Raw genomic sequence first — 25,908 nt, forward strand, 5'->3', positions numbered from 1 at the left:
CTGGCGTCCTGCTCTCTGCCTGCACCCGGATCTCCAGCTCCTCCGCCCGTCCTGAATGTGACTGAGGCCGGCGTCCTGCTGCTGTGACTGTGGCCAACGTCTTGCTCCACGCCTGCACCCAGGTCTCCAGCTCCTCCCGCCATCCGGCTGCAGAGTGTGACTGCGGCCAGCATCCTGCTGCTCCCTGCCTGCACCCAGATCTCCATATCTGACCTCAGGTAAAGGCCCGCTCCCCATCCTACCCCTGGTACCTTCCGTCCACTCTTCTCAATGCCAGTACCAGGGAACAGTTTCCATAGCAGGGGGCCATCAACAGTGTAGTGTGAGGGTACAGGGGTGGTATATCAGTGGGTAGGGGTAATTCTTTGTGTGCCCCCCACCAGCCCACTGCGCCCATCGATGTCATTGCCCCCCCACCTAGAACCTACCTGCCAGTTCAGTCACAGGGATCCCCCTGCCCCCTTCCCATCCTGCCTAGCGTCCCCCACCATCTCACTGACCCCCCTCCCATCCCAATGTCTCCCACCCTACCAGCCCTGGGTATTCCCTCCCTTATTAAGCCCAGTGTACCCCCTTCTCCAACATAGTGCCACCCCTTCCCACCATGTCACTGCCTCTTTCCCATTCAGCCCAGTGCCTTCCTATATATCATCCACTGCCTCTCCCCGTCAACCTCTACCTGGTGTCATCCATTGCCTCTCCCTGTCACCCTTTTAATGTCACCCACTACATCTCCCTGTCTCCTACTGCCTCTGCCGTCACCTCCTCCCTCTCATCATCCACTTCCTCTCCCTGTCACCCTCTCCTTTCACACACTGCCTTTCCCCTGCATCACTATCTCAACATCCGCCTCTCTCTCCTGTTACCCTCTTCAAAGCATCACCCTCTCCCTCTCCATGTCAACTTTTCCCTGTCACCCACTGTGTCTCCGTGTCTACCATACCTGTCACCCACTAGCTCATGGATACAGCATTCTCTTTGAAGCCATGCTTATTATTGTGGGGCCACACCCACTTTCCCAGGAGCGTGCTTGCCTTTGGCGCACAAAGTACCCCCCAAGGCATGGTGCCCCCCCCCCCTGTCATTTTTTTCTGGATCCGCCCTTGGCGGGGAGGGTTAGGTTTAGGCAGCAGGGGAGGGAGGGTTAAGGTTAGGAATCCTCAAGGGAGGGTTAGGGATAGGGTAGGGGGCAGAGGAGCGTTACGGGACTTACTGGGGGCTGTCAGGATTCTGATGGACGGGATGCGGCTGTCGGTGTTCTAACCGCCGGCATCCCGTCCATCGGCAAATCATACTGATCCTTGTACAGTGCACAGTGACACAAGATCCTGACACACCTGTGAGTCAGGTAAATAAAAAATGAATACCAGAAGTTTGGTGATTCAGGAGCTGCGAACATAAATGAATAAATACATAAATAATAATTTTAAGATTCGCAAAAGAAATAGGAAAGCCATCTGTTTTTCTCATATTGTATTTCTTAATCTTTTTTTTTACAGAAGTATTTCTTTTAAAATAGTGTTATTTTTACATGTATATATTTTTTTAATCATTTCTTACGATTTTTAAACTTTTTTTTTATTTTTTACATTTGTTTTTCTTTTCTACAATGTGGAACTTGAAGCCCTGCTTTCTAGATTTGCTAACTAGACAGGATACTTAATTCTGCCTTTAAAAACACATTTCTCTATCGTCCTAGTGGATGCTGGGGTTCCTGAAAGGACCATGGGGAATAGCGGCTCCGCAGGAGACAGGGCACAAAAAGTAAAGCTTTTTCCGATCAGGTGGTGTGCACTGGCTCCTCCCCCTATGACCCTCCTCCAGACTCCAGTTAGATTTTTGTGCCCGGCCGAGAAGGGTGCAATCTAGGTGGCTCTCCTAAAGAGCTGCTTAGAAAAAGTTTAGCTAGGTTTTTTATTTTACAGTGATTCCTGCTGGCAACAGGATCACTGCAGCGAGGGACTGAGGGGAGAAGGAGTCAACTCACCTGCGTGCAGGATGGATTGGCTTCTTGGCTACTGGACATCAAGCTCCAGAGGGACGATCACGGGTACAGCCTGGATGGTCACCGGAGCCACGCCGCCGGCCCCCTTGCAGATGCTGAAGACAGAAGAGGTCCAGAATCGGCGGCTGAAGACTCCTGCAGTCTTCAAAAGGTAGCGCACAGCACTGCAGCTGTGCGCCATTTTCCTCTCAGCACACTTCACACGGCAGTCACTGAGGGTGCAGGGCGCTGGGAGGGGGGCGCCCTGGGAGGCAAAATGATTACCTATAAAGGCTAAAAATACCTCACATATAGCCCTAGAGGCTATATGGAGATATTTAACCCCTGCCTGATTTCTCTAAATAGCGGGAGACGAGCCCGCCAGAAAAGGGGCGGGGCCTATCTCCTCAGCACACGGCGCCATTTCCTCTCACAGCTCCGCTGGTCAGGACGGCTCCCAAGTCTCTCCCCTGCACTGCACTACAGAAACAGGGTAAAACAGAGAGGGGGGGGCACATTTATGGCGATAATTTGATATAACAAAGCAGCTATAAGGGAGCACTTATTATAAGGCTATCCCTGATATATATATAGCGCTTTTGGTGTGTGCTGGCAAAATCTCCCTCTGTCTCCCCAAAGGGCTAGTGGGTCCTGTCTTCGTTAGGAGCATTCCCTGTGTGTCTGCTGTGTGTCGGTACGTGTGTGTCGACATGTATGAGGACGATATTGGTGTGGAGGCGGAGCAATTGCCAAATATGAGGATGTCACCCCCTAGGGAGTCGACACCGGAATGGATGCCTTTATTTATGGAACTACGGGATAGTGTCAACACGCTAAAGCAGTCGTTTGACGACATGAGGCGGCCGGACAATCAATTAGTGCCTGTCCAGGCGACTCAAACACCGTCAGGGGCTGTGAAACGCCCTTTGCCTCAGTCGGTCGACACAGACCCAGACACAGGCGATGACTCCAGTGGTGACGGTGACGAATCACCCGTATTTTCCAGTAGGGCCACACGTTATATGATTTTGGCAATGAAGGAGGCGTTACATTTAGCTGATACTACAGGTACCACTAAACAGGGTATTATGTGGGGTATGAAAAAACTACCTATAGTTTTTCCTGAATCAGAAGAATTAAATGACGTGTGTAATGAAGCGTGGGTTGCCCCTGATAAAAAACTGATAATTTCAAAGAAATGATTGGCATTATACCCTTTCCCGCCAGAGGTTAGGGAGCGCTGGGAAACACCTCCTAGGGTGGACAAGGCGCTAACACGCTTATCTAAACAAGTGGCGTTACCCTCTCCTGAGACGGCCGCACTTAAAGATCCATCAGATAGGAGGATGGAAAATATCCAAAAAAGTATATACACACATGCAGGTGTTATACTACGACCAGCTGTAGCGACTGCCTGGATGGGCAGTGCTGGGGTAGTTTGGTCAGAGTCCCTGATTGAAAATATTGATACCCTGGACAGGGACAATATTTTACTGTCGTTAGAACAAATAAAGGATGCATTTCTTTATATGCGTGATGCACAGAGGGATATCTGCACACTGGCATCACGGGTAAGTGCTATGTCCATTTCGGCCAGAAGAGCTTTATGGACGCGACAGTGGTCAGGCGATGCGGATTCAAAACGGCATATGGAAGTTTTGCCGTATAAAGGGGAGGAGTTATTTGGAGTCGGTCTATCAGATTTGGTGGCCACGGCTACAGCCGGGAAATCCACCTTTCTACCTCAAGTCACTCCCCCACAGAAAAAGGCACCGACTTTTCAACCGCAGCCCTTTCGTTCCTTTAAAAATAAGAGAGCAAAGGGCTATTCATATCTGCCACGAGGCAAAGGTCGAGGGAAGAGACAGCAACACGCAGCTCCTTCCCAGGAACAGAAGCCCTCCCCGGCTTCTACAAAAGCCTCAGCATGACGCTGGGGCTCCTCAAGCGGACTCGGGGATGGTGGGCGGTCGTCTCAAAAATTACAGCGCGCAGTGGGCTCACTCGCAGGTAGATCCCTGGATCCTGCAGATAATATCTCAAGGATACAGGTTGGAATTAGAGACGGATCCACCTCGCCGTTTCCTGAAGTCTGCTTTACCAACGTCCCCCTCCGAAAGGGAGACGGTTTTGGAAGCCATTCACAAGCTGTACTCTCAGCAGGTGATAGTCAAGGTACCTCTTCTACAACAAGGGAAGGGGTATTATTCCACTCTTTTTGTGGTACCGAAGCCGGATGGCTCGGTAAGGCCTATTCTAAATCTGAAGTCCTTGAACCTGTACATAAAGAAGTTCAAGTTCAAAATGGAGTCACTCAGAGCAGTGATAGCGAACCTGGAAGAGGGGGACTTTATGGTATCCTTGGACATCAAGGATGCGTATCTCCACGTTCCAATTTACCCCTCACACCAGGGGTACCTCAGGTTCGTTGTACAAAACTGTCACTATCAGTTTCAGACGCTGCCGTTCGGATTGTCCACGGCACCTCGGATCTTTACAAAGGTAATGGCCGAGATGATGATTCTTCTTCGAAGAAAAGGCGTATTAATTATCCCATACTTGGACGATCTCCTAATAAGGGCGAGGTCCAGAGAACAGCTAGAGATGGGATTAGCACTGTCTCAAGAAGTGCTAAAACAGCACGGGTGGATTCTGAATATTCCAAAATCCCAGTTAATGCCGACAACTCGTCTGCTGTTCCTAGGGATGATTCTGGACACGGTTCAGAAAAAGGTTTTTCTCCCGGAGGAAAAAGCCAAGGAGTTATCCGAGCTTGTCAGGAACCTCCTAAAACCAGGAAAGGTGTCTGTACATCAATGCACAAGAGTCCTGGGAAAAATGGTGGCTTCTTACGAAGCAATTCCATTCGGCAGATTCCACGCAAGAATTTTCCAAAGGGATCTGTTGGACAAATGGTCAGGGTCGCATCTTCAGATGCACCTACGGATAACCCTGTCTCCAAGGACAAGGGTGTCTCTTCTGTGGTGGTTGCAGAGTCCTCATCTATTGGAGGGCCGCAGATTCGGCATACAGGATTGGATCCTGGTGACCACGGACGCCAGCCTGAGAGGCTGGGGAGCAGTCACACAAGGAAGAAACTTCCAGGGAGTATGGACGAGCCTGGAAACGTCTCTTCACATAAACATTCTGGAACTAAGAGCAATATACAATGCTCTAAGCCAGGCAGAACCTCTGCTTCAGGGAAAACCGGTGTTGATCCAGTCGGACAACATCACGGCAGTCGCCCATGTGAACAGACAGGGCGGCACAAGAAGCAGGAGTGCAATGGCAGAAGCTGCAAGGATTCTTCGCTGGGCAGAGAATCATGTGATAGCGCTATCAGCAGTGTTCATCCCGGGAGTGGACAACTGGGAAGCAGACTTCCTCAGCAGACACGATCTTCACCCGGGAGAGTGGGGACTTCATCCAGAAGTCTTCCACATGCTGGTAACCCGTTGGGAAAGACCAATGGTGGACATGATGGCGTCTCGCCTCAACAAAAAACTGGACAGGTATTGCGCCAGGTCAAGAGATCCGCAGGCAATAGCTGTGGACGCGCTGGTAACGCCTTGGGTGTACCAGTCGGTGTATGTGTTTCCTCCTCTGCCTCTCATACCAAAAGTATTGAGAATTATACGGCAAAGAGGCGTAAGAACGATACTAGTGGTTCCGGATTGGCCAAGAAGGACTTGGTACCCGGAACTTCAAGAGATGATCACGGAAGATCCGTGGCCTCTACCTCTAAGGAGGGACTTGCTTCAGCAGGGTCCCTGTCTGTTTCAAGACTTACCGCGGCTGCGTTTGACGGCATGGCGGTTGAACGCCGGATCCTAATGGAAAAAGGCATGCCGGAAGAAGTCATTCCTACTTTGATTAAAGCAAGGAAAGAAGTAACCGTGCAACATTATCACCGAATTTGGCGAAAATATGTTGCGTGGTGCGAAGATCGGAGTGCTCCGACGGAGGAATTTCAACTGGGTCGATTCCTACATTTCCTGCAATCAGGATTGTCTATGGGTCTAAAATTGGGATCTATTAAGGTTCAAATTTCGGCCCTGTCGATTTTCTTTCAAAAAGAATTGGCTTCAGTCCCTGAAGTCCAGACCTTTGTTAAGGGAGTGCTGCATATACAGCCTCCTGTGGTGCCTCCAGTGGCACCGTGGGATCTCAATGTAGTTTTGGATTTTCTAAAATCTCATTGGTTTGAACCACTAAATAAGGTGGATTTGAAATATCTCACTTGGAAAGTGACCATGCTTCTAGCCCTGGCTTCTGCCAGGAGAGTGTCAGAATTGGCAGCTTTATCTTACAAAAGCCCATATCTGATTTTCCATTCGGACAGGGCAGAACTGCGGACTCGTCCGCATTTTCTCCCTAAGGTGGTGTCAGCATTTCATCTGAACCAGCCTATTGTAGTGCCTGCGGCTACAAGTGACTTGGAGGACTCCAAGTTACTGGACGTTGTCAGAGCATTAAAAATATATATTGCAAGAACAGCTGGAGTCAGAAAATCTGACTCGTTGTTTATATTGTATGCACCCAACAAGATGGGTGCTCCTGCGTCTAAGCAGACGATTGCTCGTTGGATCTGTAGCACAATCCAACTGGCACATTCTGTGGCAGGCCTGCCACAGCCTAAATCTGTAAAGGCCCACTCCACAAGGAAGGTGGGCTCATCTTGGGCGGCTGCCCGAGGGGTCTCGGCATTACAACTTTGCCGAGCAGCTACGTGGTCAGGGGAGAACACGTTTGTAAAATTTTACAAATTTGATACTCTGGCTAAGGAGGACCTGGAGTTCTCTCATTCGGTGCTGCAGAGTCATCCGCACTCTCCCGCCCGTTTGGGAGCTTTGGTATAATCCCCATGGTCCTTTCAGGAACCCCAGCATCCACTAGGACGATAGAGAAAATAAGATTTTACTTACCGATAAATCTATTTCTCGGAGTCCGTAGTGGATGCTGGGCGCCCATCCCAAGTGCGGATTATCTGCATAAATTGTACATAGTTATTGTTAACTTATTCGGGTTATTGTTGTAGGAAGCCATCTTTCAGAGGCTCCGCTGTTATCATACTGTTAACTGGGTTTAGATCACAAGTTGTACGGTGTGATTGGTGTGGCTGGTATGAGTCTTACCCGGGATTCAAAATCCTCCCTTATTGTGTACGCTCGTCCGGGCACAGTACCTAACTGGAGTCTGGAGGAGGGTCATAGGGGGAGGAGCCAGTGCACACCACCTGATCGGAAAAAGCTTTACTTTTTGTGCCCTGTCTCCTGCGGAGCCGCTATTCCCCATGGTCCTTTCAGGAACCCCAGCATCCACTACGGACTCCGAGAAATAGATTTATCGGTAAGTAAAATCTTATTGTTTAAGGGGGTGGTATTCATGTGACTGGCGGTCGGGAGACCGACAGTCACATGACCTCCTCCAGCATCCCGACCCCTCACTATCCCGATGGTCGGCATGCCGACCAACAGGGACTATTTCCACCGTGGGTGTCCACGACACCCATAGAGTGGGAATAGAACCCGTGGCGACCGCAGGTCACCACCGAGCCCGCAAGGGGCTTGCTGCACTCGGCCCTCCCCGCTGGGATCCCGGCGTCGGTATGCTGCCGGGATCCCGGCGTTGGTATGCTGACCGGCGGTCTCCTGACCGCCGGTCAGCCATACTACACCCGTTTAAGGACCAAGTTCATTTGATAAAGTAAGCCACAGCCCTAGGCATGATTTTGACTGGTGCCCCCTATCACCGCCTGCTAGTTCCGCCTCTGACCCATCACCACAGATCACAGCAGCACACAGCAACACCCATCACCCCTTCACCCATAGCAATTCTGATCCACAGAGCCATAACTAGACATTTTGGTGTCATGTGCCAGTAAATGCATTGGTGCTCCCACCCCCCATATTTTAAATAGGGACAGTGCGCATCGAGTGTGTGTGTGTCCCAAAAAGGGGCATACTCTTGCTTGGAAGGGGAGTGGCCACACAATAGTACCCTCAATTCAAATTACGCCACACAGTAGTATTCCTTATACATGTTACGCCTTACAGTAGTGCCCCTTATTCACATTACGTCACATAGTAGTGTCCATTATACACATTACACTGCACCGTATTGCTCCTTATTCACATTACACCACACAGTAGTTCAACTTTATTCACATTACACCGCACAGTAGTACCCCTTATTCAAGTTTGGCCACACAGTAGTGGCCCTTATTCACATTGCACCACACAGTAGTGCCCTTTCTACATGTTACACCACACAGTAATGTCCTTATACACATAATGCCACACAGTAATGCCCCTACACATTATGCCATGCATTATTACAGCCCTACCCCTGCACCCCTTGCACAGTACTCACCTGCCCAATAAAACTGTGACCTCAGCTTCAGTCTGCCTGGACTCTGCAGATATTGAAGCCTTCTCCAGAGGCCATTTTTATTACTGCCTGCTGCCTCACTGTCTCTGCTACCCACTCCTGCTACTGCAAGCTGTATGAGCTACCGCCTGATCAGAGCTGAGCTGAGAGCTCTGACCACAGCAGGGCAACCAGAGCAGAGCCGCCGTTGCTGTCCACATGTCCAGGTCAGGTGACCCACAAACTGCCACCGGCCCATCCTGGTCCCGTCTTCCCCTCAAGTTTATATTGATTAGCTGAACAAATCTTCCAACTGTCTCACTTTAGGCGGGGGCAGTGCCAATTTGAAGGCAAATGGAGGGTTTATCGATGGGAAATGAAAGACCCTTCCACTTGAGCCCCCATGACGGTAATCACAAAATCATACTCAGTGTGCAGTGTCAGAGCAGGCATGGAAGGGATAATGATAGGCCTTGCTATGGGGCCTGCCTGACAGGAACTGGCTGATGGGAAGCCATGATGACTAAACACTCTCTACACACGGTGCCGCTGAGTCACAATTCATTTCTAATATTAAGCGCATAGTGTGACAGTCTGATGTCAGATAACTGTGTGGAAAAAGAGTTTTCACACATGCATGCACATCTGGCAGGGATTTGTAGCAGTAATTTGAAGCATGTGTTAAAGCACAGTCCCCGCTCTCTGAATTACGTATGTATGGCCTTGCTTCCATTTCTTGGGTCTGAGGAGCTTATTTATCATTGTTTTCTCTGACGTCCTAGTGGATGCTGGGAACTCCGTAAGGACCATGGGGAATAGCGGCTCCGCAGGAGACTGGGCACAAAAGTAAAGCTTTAGGACTACCTGGTGTGCACTGGCTCCTCCCCCTATGACCCTCCTCCAAGCCTCAGTTAGATTTTTGTGCCCGGCCGAGAAGGGTGCACACTAGGGGCTCTCCTGAGCTTCTTAGTGAAAGTTTAGTTTTAGGTTTTTTATTTTCAGTGAGACCTGCTGGCAACAGGCTCACTGCATCGAGGGACTAAGGGGAGAAGAAGCGAACCTGCCTGCTTGCAGCCAGCTTGGGCTTCTTAGGCTACTGGACACCATTAGCTCCAGAGGGACCGAACACAGGCCCAGCCTCGGAGTCCGGTCCCAGAGCCGCGCCGCCGGCCCCCTTACAGAGCCAGAAGCAAGAAGAGGTCCGGAAAAATCGGCGGCAGAAGACATCAGTCTTCAACAAGGTAGCGCACAGCACTGCAGCTGTGCGCCATTGCTCCTCAGGCACACTTCACACTCCGGTCACTGAGGGTGCAGGGCGCTAGGGGGGGGGCGCCCTGAGCAGCAATGTAAAACACCTTGGCTGGCGAAAATACACCACATATAACCCCCGGGGCTATATGGAAGGACGTCTCCCTGACTCTCCCCTGCAGTCCTGCACTACAGAAAAGGGTAAAAAAGAGAGGGGGGGCACTAATTTGGCGCAGTTTTGATAATAACAGCAGCTATAAAGGGAAAAGCACGTTATATAGTGGTATTCCTGTCTATATATAGCGCTCTGGTGTGTGCTGGCATACTCTCCCTCTGTCTCCCCAAAGGGCTAGTGGAATCCTGTCCTCTATCAGAGCATTCCCTGTGTGTGTGCGGTGTGTCGGTACGATTGTGTCGACATGTTTGAGGAGGAAAATGAGATGGAGGCGGAGCAATTGCCTATAATAGAGTTGTCACCCCCTAGGGAGTCGACACCTGAGTGGATGAGCTTATGGAAGGAATTGCGTGACAATGTCAGCTCTTTACGAAAGACAGTTGACGATATGAGACAGCCGGCTACTCAGCTTGTGCCTGTCCAGGGGTCTCAAACGCCATCAGGGGCTCTAAAACGCCCGTTACCTCAGATGGCAGACACAGACACGGATACTGACTCCAGTGTCGACGATGATGAGACAAATGTGACTTCCAGTAGGGCCACACGTTACATGATTGAGGCAATGAAAAATGTTTTGCATATTTCTGATAATACAAGTACCACTAAAAAGGGTATTTTGTTTGGTGAGAAAAAACTGCCTGTAGTTTTTCCTGTATCCGAGGAATTAAATGAAGTGTGTGATGAGGCGTGGGTTTCCCCCGATAAAAAACTGATAATTCCTAAAAGGTTATTGGCATCATACCCTTTCCCGCCAGAGGATAGGGCACGTTGGGAAACACCCCCTAGGGTGGATAAAGCGCTCACACGCTTGTCTAAACAGGTGGCACTACCCTCTCCTGATACGGCCGCCCTAAAGGAACCTGCCGACAGAAAGCAGGAGAATATCCTAAAATGTATATACACTCACACGGGTGTTATACTGCGACCGGCAATCGCCTCAGCCTGGATGTGCAGTGCTGGGGTGGCGTGGTCGGATTCCCTGACTGAAAATATTGATACCCTAGATAGGGACAGTATATTACTGACTATAGAGCATTTAAAAGATGCATTTTTATATATGCGTGATGCGCAGAGGGATATTTGCCGACTGGCATCAAGAGTTAGCGCGCTGTCCATTTCTGCAAGAAGAGCGTTATGGACGCAGCAGTGGTCAGGTGATGCGGATTCCAAAAGGCACATGGAAGTATTGCCTTATAAGGGGGAGGAGTTAATTGGAGTAGGTCTATCAGACCTGGTAGCCACGGCAACTGCTGGAAAATCCACATTTTTACCCCAGGTAGCCTCTCAACATAAGAAGACGCCGTATTATCAGGCGCAGTCCTTTCGGCCCCATAAGGGCAAGCGGGCAAAAGGTTCCTCATTTCTGCCCCGTGGCAGAGGAAGAGGAAAAAGGCTGCAGCACACAGCCAGTTCCCAGGAACAGAAGCCCTCTCCCGCCTCCGCAAAGTCCTCAGCATGACGCTGGGGCTTTACAAGCGGACTCAGGCACGGTGGGGGCCCGTCTCAAGAAGTTCAGCGCGCAGTGGGCCCACTCGCAAGTGGACCCCTGGATCCTTCAGGTGGTATCTCAGGGGTACAAATTGGAATTCGAGACGTCTCCCCCTCGCCGTTTCCTAAAGTCTGCTTTACCGACGTCTCCCTCAGACAGGGAGGCAGTATTGCAAGCCATTCACAAGCTGTATTCCCAGCAGGTGATAATCAAGGTATCCCTCCTGCAACAGGGAAAGGGGTATTATTCCACACTGTTTGTGGTACCGAAGCCGGATGGCTCGGTGAGACCAATTTACCCTTCTCACCAAGGGTACCTCAGGTTTGTGGTACAGAATTGTCACTATCAGTTTCAGACGCTGCCGTTTGGCTTGTCCACGGCACCCTGGGTCTTTACCAAGGTAATGGCCGAAATGATGATACTCCTTCGAAGGAAGGGAGTTTTAGTTTTCCCTTACTTGGACGATCTCCTGATAAGGGCAAGATCCAGGGAACAGTTGGAAGTCGGGGTAGCACTATCTCAGATAGTGTTGCGGCAGCACGGTTGGATTCTCAATATTCCAAAATCGCAGCTGATCCCGACGACACGCCTTCTATTCCTAGGGATGATCCTGGACACAGTCCAGAAAAAGGTTTTTCTCCCGGAGGAGAAAGCCAGGGAGTTATCCGAGCTAGTCAGAAATCTCCTAAAACCAGGCCAAGTCTCAGTGCATCAATGCACAAGGGTACTGGGAAAAATGGTGGCTTCCTACGAAGCAGTCCCATTCGGCAGATTCCACGCAAGAACCTTCCAGTGGGATCTGCTAGACAAATGGTCCGGGTCGCATCTTCAGATGCATCAGTGGATAATCTTGTCACCAAAGACAAGGGTGTCTCTCCTGTGGTGGTTGCAGAGTGTTCATCTTCTAGAGGGCCGCAGATTCGGCACTCAGGACTGGGTCCTGGTGACCACGGATGCCAGCCTGAGAGGCTGGGGAGCAGTCACACAGGGAAGAAATTTCCAGGGCTTGTGGTCAAGCCTGGAGACATCACTTCACATAAATATCCTGGAGCTAAGGGCCATCTACAATGCTCTAAGCCTAGCAAGACCTCTGCTTCAAGGTCAGCCGGTGCTGATCCAGTCAGACAACATCACGGCAGTCACCCACGTAAACAGACAGGGCGGCACAAGAAGCAGGAGGACAATGGAAGAAGCTGCAAGGATTCTTCGCTGGGCGGAAAATCATGTGATAGCACTGTCAGCAGTGTTCATTCCGGGAGTGGACAACTGGGAAGCAGACTTCCTCAGCAGGCACGACCTCCACCCGGGAGAGTGGGGACTTCATCCAGAAGTCTTCCACATGATTGTGAACCGTTGGGAAAAACCAAAGGTGGACATGATGGCGTCCCGCCTCAACAAAAAACTAGACAGGTATTGAGCCAGGTCAAGGGACCCTCAGGCAATAGCTGTGGACGCTCTGGTAACTCCATGGGTGTACCAGTCAGTGTATGTGTTCCCTCCTCTGCCTCTCATACCCAAGGTACTGAGAATTATAAGACGGAGAGGAGTAAGAACTATACTCGTGGCTCCGGATTGGCCAAGAAGGACTTGGTACCCGGAACTTCAAGAGATGCTCACAGAGGACCCGTGGCCTCTACCTCTAAGAAGGGACCTGCTCCAGCAGGGACCCTGTCTGTTCCAAGACTTACCGCGGCTGCGTTTGACGGCATGGCGGTTGAACGCCGGATTCTGAAGGAAAAAGGCATTCCGGATGAAGTCTTCCCTACCCTGATCAAAGCCAGGAAGGATGTAACCGCACAACATTATCACCGTATTTGGCGTAAATATGTTGCGTGGTGCGAGGCCAGGAAGGCCCCTACAGAGGAATTTCAACTGGGTCGTTTCCTGCATTTCCTGCAAACAGGACTGTCTGTGGGCCTAAAATTAGGGTCCATTAAGGTTCAAATTTCGGCCCTGTCGATTTTCTTCCAGAAAGAACTGGCTCCAGTTCCTGAAGTTCAGACGTTTGTCAAGGGGGTACTGCATATACAGCCTCCTTTTGTGCCTCCGGTGGCACCTTGGGATCTCAATGTAGTTTTGGGGTTCCTAAAATCACATTGGTTTGAACCACTCACCACTGTGGACTTAAAATATCTCACATGGAAAGTGGTAATGCTGTTGGCCCTGGCTTCGGCCAGGCGTGTGTCAGAATTGGCGGCTTTATCCTATAAAAGCCCTTACCTAATTTTTCATACGGACAGGGCAGAATTGAGGACTCGTCCTCAATTTCTCCCTAAGGTTGTTTCAGCGTTTCACCTGAACCAGCCTATTGTGGTACCTGCGGCTACTAGGGACTTGGAGGACTCCAAGTTGCTGGATGTAGTCTGGGCCCTGAAAATATATGTTTCCAGGACGGCTGGAGTCAGAAAATCTGACTCGCTGTTTATCCTGTATGCACCCAACAAGCTGGGTGCTCCTGCTTCTAAGCAGACTATTGCTCGTTGGATTGGTAGTACAATTCAGCTTGCACATTCTGTGGCAGGCCTGCCACAGCCTAAATCTGTAAAAGCCCATTCCACAAGGAAGGTGGGCTCATCTTGGGCGGCTGCCCGAGGGGTCTCGGCTTTACAACTTTGCCGAGCAGCTACTTGGTCAGGGGCAAACACGTTTGCTAAATTCTACAAATTTGATACCCTGGCTGAGGAGGACCTGGAGTTCTCTCATTCGGTGCTGCAGAGTCATCCGCACTCTCCCGCCCGTTTGGGAGCTTTGGTATAATCCCCATGGTCCTTACGGAGTTCCCAGCATCCACTAGGACGTCAGAGAAAATAAGAATTTACTTACCGATAATTCTATTTCTCGTAGTCCGTAGTGGATGCTGGGCGCCCATCCCAAGTGCGGATTGTCTGCAATACTTGTACATAGTTGCTGTTACAAAAATCGGGTTTTTGTTGTTGTGAGCCATCTTTTCAGAGGCTCCGCTGTTATCATGCTGTTAACTGGGTTCAGATCACAGGTTGTACGGTGTGATTGGTGTGGCTGGTATGAGTCTTACCCGGGATTCAAAATCCTTCCTTATTGTGTACGCTCGTCCGGGCACAGTATCCTAACTGAGGCTTGGAGGAGGGTCATAGGGGGAGGAGCCAGTGAACACCAGGTAGTCCTAAAGCTTTACTATTGTGCCCTGTCTCCTGCGGAGCCGCTATTCCCCATGGTCCTTACGGAGTTCCCAGCATCCACTACGGACTACGAGAAATAGAATTATCGGTAAGTAAATTCTTATTTTCAGTGAGGCCCCATAATGCATTATTCCTTATTACCGCATATCTGGGCAATAAGGAATCATTTTGAAGGGATATTTAACAAAAAAACATTAGAGGGACAGTGGCTACAATAGGAGTCTGCCCCAGCAAAACAGGTTGGCAGTAAAGTGATAGCTAAGGAAGGGTTAAGTATATTGATGGATGAGAGTACCTGCTACTCTCCCTAGTCATGGCTTGTATACGCAGCTGCCTGGTGCAGGAGGAAAAGAGATCTCTGACTGTACCCGGTGTGCAAACGCTTGGTTGGATATTGTTACAGCTTTCCGTCAGTCATGGTCAATCATACACAAAGGGGCCTCACAGAGAGGAAGCACTTGTGTGAGGGGACATTATTTCCCAAGTTTGCAACCAGGTAAAAGGACGGCTGGTGACAAAGACTCAGAAACGGAGCAGTAAGTGAGTCACATAAGCGGGACAGGAGGTTTAGCAATATCTTCACTCATTTCTATATATTTATTTACTTCAGTCCAATCTCACAACGGTTAAATTCCATGTTCACTTCCACAGCTGTAATGAAACTCTTCTGTGATATAAAATAACCGCATTTGGCTGAGGATTTCTTGAAAGTGAATACAGGGACCTGTTATTTCTGTATGCAGTAATGTTTTCTTAATTCCATGTTGCGTATTGAGTTGTAGATAAATGATCGCCCTCAGATAGTGTTTCCTGAGGAGAAAGAATTGCTGAATCAGTGCCTCAAGTTACCTTTGTGTTACAGTAACGGCACAACTTGCTATATCCCAAATGGCCAAGCTGGGATATGTATAAAAAGAGGGACTTTTATCTTATTTATTGTTGTGTAAATAGCACATTTAATCATTTACACTGGCCCCTGCCCAATGGATCGTACAATCGGTGTTCCCTAGCACACCTGCTCATGCACACACGTATTGGGATTTATTTTATCAGAAGGCGATTAGTTTACCAGCGTGTATCTGGGGTGTGGGAGGAAACTGGAGGAAAGGAAGCATAGAAACACATGAAGAACACAAAATCTCAGAGACAGTGCTCTAGTATATCAATAAAATCTCCTTGGGGTGATACTGTACGATATTCATCTGCAATGGTGATACTGGTCTGTAGAGTATATTTGCCTACATTTGTACCATACTTGTCTACCCTCCTGGAAAGGCCGGGAGGCTCCCAAAAATCGGATGGCCCTCCCGGCCCCTTGTAAAGGTGGGCAAGTGTCCTGCTTTTGCTGGCAGCCCCCGCACTCCGCCGTCAGCAGAGAACAAGTGGGAAGTCCGAGGGAGATACGATGACGCGACTATGGTGCCACGCCCCCGTACCACTCGCTTTCCCCATCGACCATACCCCCGGACCGCCCACATCGCTGACGGACACGCCCCCATTAGCCTACCACGCTGCAGCCTCCTGGAGGATGGTGCAGCAAGGTAGGCAACTATGCTTTGTACGCTCCTTTCCAGGAGAAGCCCAGAGAGGGGATGAGATGAGATATGATGGGGGCGGGGCCTATATGATGCGATTCTTTGAGAATAATGGCATATTGGCCAGTTACTAGCTTTATCCTCCCCATCCTGCCCACTTCACTATAATGTGAGCGGTATGCGGTAGGTAGCACACAGCATCTATGCCTCCAAAACGCCCCCTCCAGCAGGACGGTGCCCAAAAAATGTGACTGTCCCGCGAAAATCGAGACGGTTTGGGAAGTATGATATATGGTACACAAGCTATATGCTTGTCAATATTTTATGTGAATTATACATTTTAATGTTAAATAAAGGGAGTTATGCATTAGTATACACCTTTACATCAGTTACAGCACTACAGGGACATTGTGGTAGGAAATAGGGGCAGCAGACTTCCTGTTCAACATTAAATATTTTTTTGTGATAATTTCCATTTAGCAGATGTTAATGTAGATCAGGTGAGCCAGCAGGAGCACAGGTGTACTCATTACTCACTCATACATTTTAAAAGACCCATTGTTGAAGCTAATTATCTCACTTGTGGTTCTGTGAGGAGACCTGGAAAACATGAAGTGTTGAGGTCCTGAGGACAAAGTTTGAGAACCTATGTAGTAGATGACCTTTTCTCAGGGCACTAAATAATGCTATAGGGTAGGTAATCATTTTATGCATCTTGCAGCAGTATCACTAGTTCCCCATAAACTGAATCATACTTGCCTACTTTTGAAAACTAGTTTCAGCATACCTCCCAACTTTCTTGTGTTCTAAGTAGGGACACGCGCTCCCGAAAAGGGGGTGTGGCCTATGAAAAGGAGGCGTGGCTTCATGGGAGGACCCACACTTGCTAGCCACGCCCCCATTTTCGTCACTGAGGGGGCATGCCCAGCGCTCTGTGAGCTGCTGGCATGCCCCCTCTCCTGTCTCCCCTGAATAGACGCTGTGCGCACAGCGTCTATTCACCGCTGCTCTGCTAAGCAGGGCAGCAAGAGACAGAGTCTCCCAACTGCCCCCCACCACGGGACACTGCGGCCCGCGGGTGGGACAGCGGGACAGTCCCCAAAAAACGGGACTGTCCCGTGAAAATGGGGACAGTTGGGAGGTATGGTTTCAGGGAGATTGCAAGTGGTAGCAGAATGTGTAGCATGCTGTTGAGGGGGTGTGTCATGTACCACCCAAAGGGCGTGTCTAGATCCGCCTATGGGCGTATCTATTGCCACTCAGGGGTGTTTCCTGCAGCAGAGCTGCTGAGTTTAGTATCTGTGTGGTTCCCAGTGCCAGCAATGTGGAAGGTTTGTGGGCAAGCTGAGGTCACTTAAATTAATATAAAAATTACCCTTTGCTCCCTTCTATAATTACCCTGGTAAATTATACACAACAAATGAGAATTTGCATATACGACTGTACAAATAACATTTATTCATTTTAAGTTGGGCCACTGTGAGATTGGCTTCCTTTGTACACTAACCCAAGACCCAAACGCTGACAGATGAAACGAAAGAAACTGGGTGCCGAGTGTCACAGGCACTACCCAGAGAGAGCACTCACTGATAGTCATTGATGACTGTCAGTCACTGCCCTTTCAGAGTGCAGTTAATGCCTGTGACACTCCACACCTAGTCCCTTCCCTTTCTCCTGCCCAAACACCACGGACCCTATGATACAGTTCTGGTTTACTTAATTCCCTTACATTTTAACAGACCACTGTGGGGGGAGAAGAGACCACCACTGCAGCTGACACTCACACTGCCGTAAAGCACACTAGCCTCCGCTTAGGCTACACACTAGAACATAGGTTCTCAAACTCGGTCCTCAGGACCCCACACAGTGCATGTTTTGCAGGTCTCCTCAAAGAATCGCAAGTGAAATAATTGACTCCACCTGTGGACCTTTTAAAATGTGTCTGTGAGTAATTAATACACCTGTGCACCTGCTAGGTTACCTGCAAAACATGCACTGTGTGGGGTCCTGAGGACCGAGTTTGAGAACCTGTGCACTAGAATATATGAAATAATTCCAGGCACACAGCAATATATGCTTATACAGCAGCTGCTGAAAGGGATACCAGCCCCAATAAATGGTAACAACAAAACAAAACAAAGAATTTAAGCAGCACTGAAGTAAAATTCAATTCAGCTCTATTATTTAAGTAGATATAGCAATTTATTTACACAGAAAAACAACATAAATGTATTAATCAGATGTAAACCGCTGGTACCTGAACAAGATTAGTCTATAAAAAAAAAATCGAAAAAGTTACAATGCAACATGTAACATATTCCCATCCATCAAAATAGTTGTATGCTACGTAGTTGCAACCAACTAACACATTTGTGACCACTACAAATATAGAATATCTATTCAGGTTTAACTGAATAAAAAAAGCCTCTTTGAAAGTCCAACCAATAGTCCGGATAAGTAGGACTATATAAGGAAGAGTGCAGTAAACAATTAGAGAAGAGGCCTGTAATCCAATGAAGAGTTCTCCTTAAAGATAGTAATTAGCTAAAAGCAGTGCACATTAGTTTCAACAGTCTGAAAAGCTGTGGCCAGGTTGGGTAGAGGATACCGACAGTCATAATCCGGACACATTTTGGTACTGTAACCCTTACCCTACCCCTAACCCTCCCTTCCCACAGCCTAACTCTAACCCTCCCCTCCCACAGCCTAACTCTCCCATCCACCCTTCCCGCAGCCTAACCCTAACCTTCCCCTCTCACAGCCTAACCCTCCTCCTAGTGCTAACCCTAACCCTCCCCTCCCACAGCCTAACCCTCCTCCTAGTGCTAACCCTAACCCTCCCCTTCCACAACCTAACCGTCCTTCTAGTGCTAACCCTAACCCTCCCCTTCCACAGCCTAACCCTCCTCCTAGTGCTAACCTTACCCCTCCCTTTCCACAGCCTAACCCTCCTCCTAGTGCTAACCCTAACCCTCCCCTCCCACAGCCTAACCCTCCTCCTAGTGCTAACCCTAACCCTCCCATCCCACAGCCTGACCCCCCTCCTAGTGCTAACATTAACCCTCCCCTCCCACAGCGTAACCCTCCTCCTAGTGCTAACCCTAACCCTCCCATTCCACAGTCTAACCCTCCTCCTAGTGCTAACCCTAACCCTCCCATTCCACAGCCTAACCCTCCTCCTAGTGCTAACCATAACCCTCCCCTCCCACAGCCTAACCCTCCTCCTAGTGCTAACCCTAACCCTCCCCTCCCACAGCCTAACCCTCCTCCTAGTGCTAACCCTAACCCTCCCCTCCCCTCCCACAACCTAACCCTCCTATCCACCTTTCCCACAGCCTAACCCTAACCCTCCCACAGCCTAACCCTCCTCCTAGTGCTAACCCTAACCCTCCGCTCCCTTCCCACAGCCTGACCCCCCTCCTAGTGCTAACATTAACCCTCCCCTCCCACAGCGTAACCCTCCTCCTAGTGCCTTACCCTAACCCTCCCCTCACACAGCCTAACCCTCATCCTAGTGCTAACACTAACTCTCCCCTCCCATCCACCCTTCCCGCAGCTTAATTCTAACCTCCTCCACCCACAGCCTAACCCTATTCCTAGTGCCTAGCCCTCCCCTCTCACAGCCTAACCCTCCCATCCACCCTTCCCGCAGCTTAACCCTAACCCTCCCCTCCCACAGCCTAAGCCTCTTCCTAGTGCCTAACCCTAACCCTCTCACAGCCTAACCCTCCTCCTAGTGCCTAAACCTTCCCTCTCACAGCCTAATTCTCCTCCTAGGGCCTAACCCTCCCCTCCCATAGCCTAACCCTCCTCCTAGTGCCTAACCCTCCTCCTAGTGCTAACACTAACCTTCCCCTCCCACAGCCTAACCCTCCAATCCACCCTTCCCGCAGCCTAACCCTAACCCTCCCCTCCCACAGCCTAACCCTCCCATCCACCCTTCCCGAAGCCTAACCCTAACCCTCCCCTCCCACAGCCTAACCCTCCTCCTAGTGCTAACACTAACCCTCCCCTCCCACAGCCTAACCCTCCTCCTAGTGCCTAACCCTCCTCCTAGTGCTAACACTAACCTTCCCCTCCCACAGCCTAACCCTCCAATCCACCCTTCCCGCAGCCTAACCCTAACCCTCCCCTCCCACAGCCTAACCCTCCCATCCACCCTTCCCGAAGCCTAACCCTAACCCTCCCCTCCCACAGCCTAACCCTCCTCCTAGTGCCTAACCCTCCTCCTAGGGCTAACACTAACCCTCCCCTCCCATAGCCTAACCCTCCTCCTAGTGCCTAACCCTCCTCCTAGTGCTAACACTAACCTTCCCCTCCCACAGCCTAACCCTCCCATCCACCCTTCCCGAAGCCTAACCCTAACCCTCCCCTCCCACAGCCTAACCCTCCTCCTAGTGCTAACACTAACCCTCCCCTCCCACAGCCTAACCCTCCTCCTAGTGCCTAACCCTCCTCCTAGTGCTAACACTAACCTTCCCCTCCCACAGCCTAACCCTCCAATCCACCCTTCCCGCAGCCTAACCCTCCCCTCCCACAGCCTAACCCTCCCATCCAACCTTCCCGAAGCCTAACCCTCCCCTCCCACAGCATAACTCTATTCCATCCCTCCCCTTCCCCGCAGCCTCACCCTAACCCTAATGCTTATTGGTGGAATGTGTCAGGATTATGACAGTCCGGATGCCACTGTCGGTATTGTGACTGTTGGCATCCCCTCTGGCCAGTGTGCCAAGTCTCCCTGTTTAGTCATGGGACACAAATAAACTGCTCACCTGTACACCCAAGCCCTGATGCTGTTAATGATCAGATGATCTACTTTGCCAGGGATGGTTATATGGCACCTGTGGATTCCCGCAAAGAGTGATTGAAAGTGGTGCATGCAGACCCAGGAAGCTAGTGTAAGAATACAAGCTGCTGCTACCGTTGTTGCTAAATCCAAGTGGGCTAAAGTACCTCTGGCTTCTCAACCACGTGACACCTGCCGGCAGTGGAAGGGGCAAGGAAGTTTGAATAGCACTGTCACTATCTGCGTCACCACCTATTGCCTTTAGTAACCAGGTGGCGAGTAACCAGCACCAAGTGAGCCACTGTGCCCAAAGCGTGGCGAGCGAAGTAAGCCTGCACGAATGCATTTGGGCTCCCATGTTTGGACCCTGATTCTGCCCCTGTTGCTGAGTGTCACATGCTTGTGATGTCAGGGGTCCTTTAGCCAGATAGGATTTAGACCTAACCCTGCTGCTACTGCTAATCTCACAGTGCTTACAGTGCAGTGGTCGGCAGGAGAGAGCAGTTGAGAGTGATCTGATGCTGCACTTGGACAGTAGTAGGGTCTGAAGCTGGTGCTCAGGGACAATGCAGGCAGCTTAGCAGCATCTGAGACTGGCAGAGTGGCTTTGGCTGATGAGGTTGCCGCAGTGAGGCTCAGAGCGGAGTTAGAGATGGCAACGGCTGTGACTGTGAATTGGGCCTCTCTGAACGTGTACTGCTAGATGGCCACGCTACCCACAACCCGCGGTGATCGGCCTTTAAGTAACATGACGTCATTTGTCATGATGTCTCCCATACATGCACCGCCTCCGGCATTTCCGGACTTGCGCATGTGCAGTCCAGATTCTCATGGGGGACAGTGAAAAACCGGGAGGACAAGTTAGATTTGTGGGGCAGTGAAAGGCTATATTAAAAACTGGGAGCCTCCTGCTCAATACGGGGTGGGTAGGCAAGCCTGGGATAGAAAAAGCAGAGTGGGGAGAATGCCTCTACAGCAAAGTGCATTGTTGCCTTTGCTGAGCACATCACTCCGGCCCTGTCTACATGGTCTGTAAATCAAATAAACACTTTCCGGTATGTGCTGTTTGAGTTACTTAGTGCTCCATCCTATGTCAGGCAGTGGCGCCGAGAGGTGGGGGAGCAGGTACTTTTTACCCGGGCTCGTTGGTGGGGCCTGGGTCCTGCTACCCTCCCCCTTTGCTGACAGCTGAACGTAGGGCAGGGAGAAGGGACTGACTGCTGCTGCAGCAGCCTCTCTCCCCAGCCTAGCACTGCACAGGCTGCTGTGTGCTGGGGAGGAGGCTGCAGCAGCAGTCAGTCCTCTCTTCCTGCATGATGAGAGGAAGGAAAGCAATTGCGTCCGACCACCCGCTTGGCCGCCGCCACCCACTGATTCTGACACCGGTGCCCCCCATCTTGTGCGGCACATGCCATACTAGGTTGCAACAGAGAAATTTTATTTTTTTTGCATTTTTGTAAAAAGCAGGGTCTGGCCACACCTCCCCCATTGACCACGTCCCCATTCATTACCGGGAGCTGCAGTGCTGTCGGCACCACTGGTGTCAGGTTATTTTGAAGGAAAAATATTGGACCCATACAGTGACAACATTATGTTTTCTAGGCTTGTCATGCTGTAATATATTGGTGGCAGAGCTGTGAAAATGGAAAGTACTGAGAGCTCTTTCCTGTAGGATCTCTGTGCAGGATCCGCATAGCTGGGGCTGGCGGGGGTGGGGGCCTATGAGATGGGCGGGGTCTCGGCTTCTGGCTGCCTGCTGCAGCATGGAAATCTGTTCCTGTCTCTGAGGGGATGAGGAAGATCGCTGGAGGGGGTGGGGCCAGTGAGGTGGGCGTAGCCTCAGCTTCTGGCTGCCTGCTGCAGCATGGAAATCTGTTCCTGTCTCTGAGGGGAGGAGGAAGATCGCAGGAGGGGCGGGTCCTCGGCTATGGAATGGCTGCTGCAGCTGTAGCAGGAAAAATCCCTTTTACCATCTTTGAAAGGGTGAGTGGAGATCCGGCCAAGGAGATCAGCACTGAGACTGCTGTTCTGCAACAGCTGATAGTTCCCACACTGCAGGGACCAAAGCTCACCTGGCAAAGCTGTGGCAGGATACAGTCTCTGCGTGAAGCTTCTGTCCCGCACTCATGACGGCTGCAGTTAAGAGTGTTTGACTGTCTCTGCAGGACAGTCACTCAGCCATCGGTCCGCTACCTATAGGACGGCTCTCGTGCAGGCCCCGCCCCTCAGCCGTTCTGGACTCGCCCATGCGCAGTCCATATTTTCACAGGGACCTGTTAAAAATCGGGAGGCTAAGCAAGGTTTGCTGGGCGGTGGGAGGGTAAATAAAAAAAACGGGAGCCTCCCGCTAAATGCGGGAGGGTAGGCAAGCGTGAACTGAATGATGCTGGTTTGTGTGAACTTTTTCCTTGTGCTTCGTTGTACTCTCACAGTCCAAAACTTATAGGGGGTAGGCTGACCATATTATCCCTTTAACCTGGGACACTCATGAATTACACAGGTTCTGTGGCTGGCTGATTACAAGCCTGCATTTCAGCTGGTTTTTAGTAGCCACAGACCAGTGAAATTCATGAGTTTCCCAGGTTAAAGGGGGAGATATCTGAAACCTTCAAAAGAGCTCTGTGTAGAAGTGAGTCAGCTTCTTACTTTTATAGACAGGTCTAGATAAATGACAACGATTGGTTGCTATGGGCAATCTCTCAGCTTTATCTCTCAAAACGTTTGATACATCTCCATGTGGCTGGGTCTCAGTCCCAAGTCAGCTCCCCTGCTCCCCCACATGGTCAAGATGGCCACGGCACTGAAGGGGTTAACCTTTATGCCACAGCGCTATTTTTAAAGGAACAAATTGGCTGTGTGTCTGGCACTAGGCACCATTGGTTTAAAAATGTGAACTTTTGATGTGCTGCGGCCAGGACCCTCTCCGGCAGCTGCTGTCGTGCTGCTGTTAACCATCGATGGACTGTGAACCAAGCTGCTGCTGCGGGGACACAGTACTTAGGGCTGCCTGCCAAATGGTAGGGTCTGGAAGCTTAACTCCCAATGCCACAGCACTACAGGGCAGCTGGGAGTTACGGAGCCAGGACAATTGTCCTGAGGCTGCATCACGGTGTGACTGCATGCTGGGGGACAGGGGGAGCCATACCACGTCAGGCTTACAGGTGATCAAGCCCACATGGTCAAGCCACTGCAGGGGGAAGCCGCGCCAGGCAGGAGGTGGTTTAGAGTACCCATGCACTCCTTCTGGGATTAACAGAATACCAGCATTTGAGACCTTGGGGACAGCACTTGAGAAGAGGAACAGTTGAAAGATGCCTTAACACGCCAGCTGATCTATATACTACAGGAACGTAACTAATATATCACTATTGTATTGTGATTTCTGCATTGAGTTTTGAGAATAAATCCTACTATTGTGGAAGCGCCATATATGCTATCTGTAATCTTCTTGTATTCTGCTGGATTTCTCTGTCCACCTTCCGTGGCTAGGAGACTCTGCCTGGGGATCTTATTGTCCATTTAGGAGCTTGGATTCAGATAGAGACAGTAATCTGGGTCCCTTAGCAGAATCCTGGAAGTTAGTTTTGGAGGGAACAATCCCCCCACTGTAGATGAGCTGGCGTCTGGGCTGTGACTATCACCTCAGGTGGGCTCAGGCACAGATGTATGACCGCTCTCCACTGTCCATTAGGGACAGTGTTAAAGGTGAGCATTCCTCGTACATGCCAGGCACATGCACTTAACTTGATTGGGTAAAACCAAACTACCCCCTGTAGTATTGTGCATTGGAACAGGATAAAAACCCTAAGAGAGTATATCGTCTCTGACATCAAAGAGAGTTATACTGTTGTAAACATATGTAAGCAATATCTGCAAGGGGAAGAGTCTTTTTGAAGACTTTTTGAGCAAAAAAACATCTAGCCTCCAAGACAACTGCATCTGTATCCGCCAACAACAGAAATGCACCAAACTATATTTCATTCTCCGGTTGTTCTAGATTGAGACCAGTGTCTCCAAGCTCCACCCTCTGCCAACTACTGGGCAGAGATTGGTCCATGGTGAGAAACCGTGGGTATCAGCCAGTGCCGTAACTAGGCATTTTAGCGCTGTGTGCAAGAAACGGCATTGACATCCCCCACATGCAAGATAGGGGCAGTGTGTGCCGTAGGCGCGTGAAAAATATATAAGGCCGCGGCTTCATGGGGAAGGGGCGTGGCCACAAAATAATTCCAATTCATACTACGGTGCACGGTAGTCTCCATTATTCAAATTACGCTGCACAGTAGCGCCACTACACCAGGTAGAGCCCCTTTTACACATTACAGCAGACTCCCCCTTTTTACACATTACAGCAGACAGTCCTCTTTTTTACACATTACGGCAGACAGCGTCCCCTTTTTTTACACATTAAGGCAGACAGCGTCCCCTTTTTTACACATTACGGCAGACAGCGTCCCCCTTTTTTACACATTACAGCAGACAGCGTCCCCTTTTTACACATTACGGCAGACCGTCCCCTTTTTTACACATTACGGCAGACAGCGTCCCCACTTTTTTACACATTACAGCAGACAGCTTCCCCTTTTTACACATTACAACAGACAGCGTCCCCTTTTTTACACAGTATGGCAGACAGCGTCCCCCTTTTTACACATTACGGCTGACAGCATCCCCTTTTTACACATTACAGCAGACAGCGTCCCCCTTTTTAAACATTGCGGCAGCCAGTCCCCCTTTTTACACATTACGGCAGACAGCGTCCCCCTTTTTTACACATTACAGCAGACAGCGTCCCCTTTTTACACATTACAGCAGACAGCATCCCCGTTTTTACACATTACGGCAGACAGCGTCCCCCTTTTTACACATTGCGGCAGCCAGTCCCCCTTTTTACACATTACGGCAGACGGTGTCCCCCTTTTTACACATTGCGACAGCCAGTCCTCCTTTTTACACATTACGGCAAACGGTGTCCCCCTTTTTACAAAGGAGAGAAAGAGAGAGAGAGACACTTACCATCTCCCCGCTGGCAGTCGGGCTCCTCGTGCTGGCAGCTCCCTCGGTGCAGGCAGAGGAGAAGGATGAGGAGGGAGGGGGACTGGAGCTGCAGCTGCGCTATGTAATTAGTAGTAGCGCCGCTGCAGCAGTCTCCTCTCCTTCCGTA

General features: G+C 50.2%; 1 long non-coding RNA gene across 1 annotated transcript in view; it reads left to right on the forward strand.

The window, feature by feature from the left end:
- The window catches only part of LOC135050156 (uncharacterized), an 876,439-nt gene that overhangs the window by 587,775 nt on the left and 262,756 nt on the right, over positions 1 to 25,908 (forward strand). The window lies entirely within an intron of this gene.

This window comes from Pseudophryne corroboree, chromosome 2 (assembly GCF_028390025.1).
Source record: "Pseudophryne corroboree isolate aPseCor3 chromosome 2, aPseCor3.hap2, whole genome shotgun sequence".
NCBI lineage: Eukaryota > Metazoa > Chordata > Amphibia > Anura > Myobatrachidae > Pseudophryne > Pseudophryne corroboree.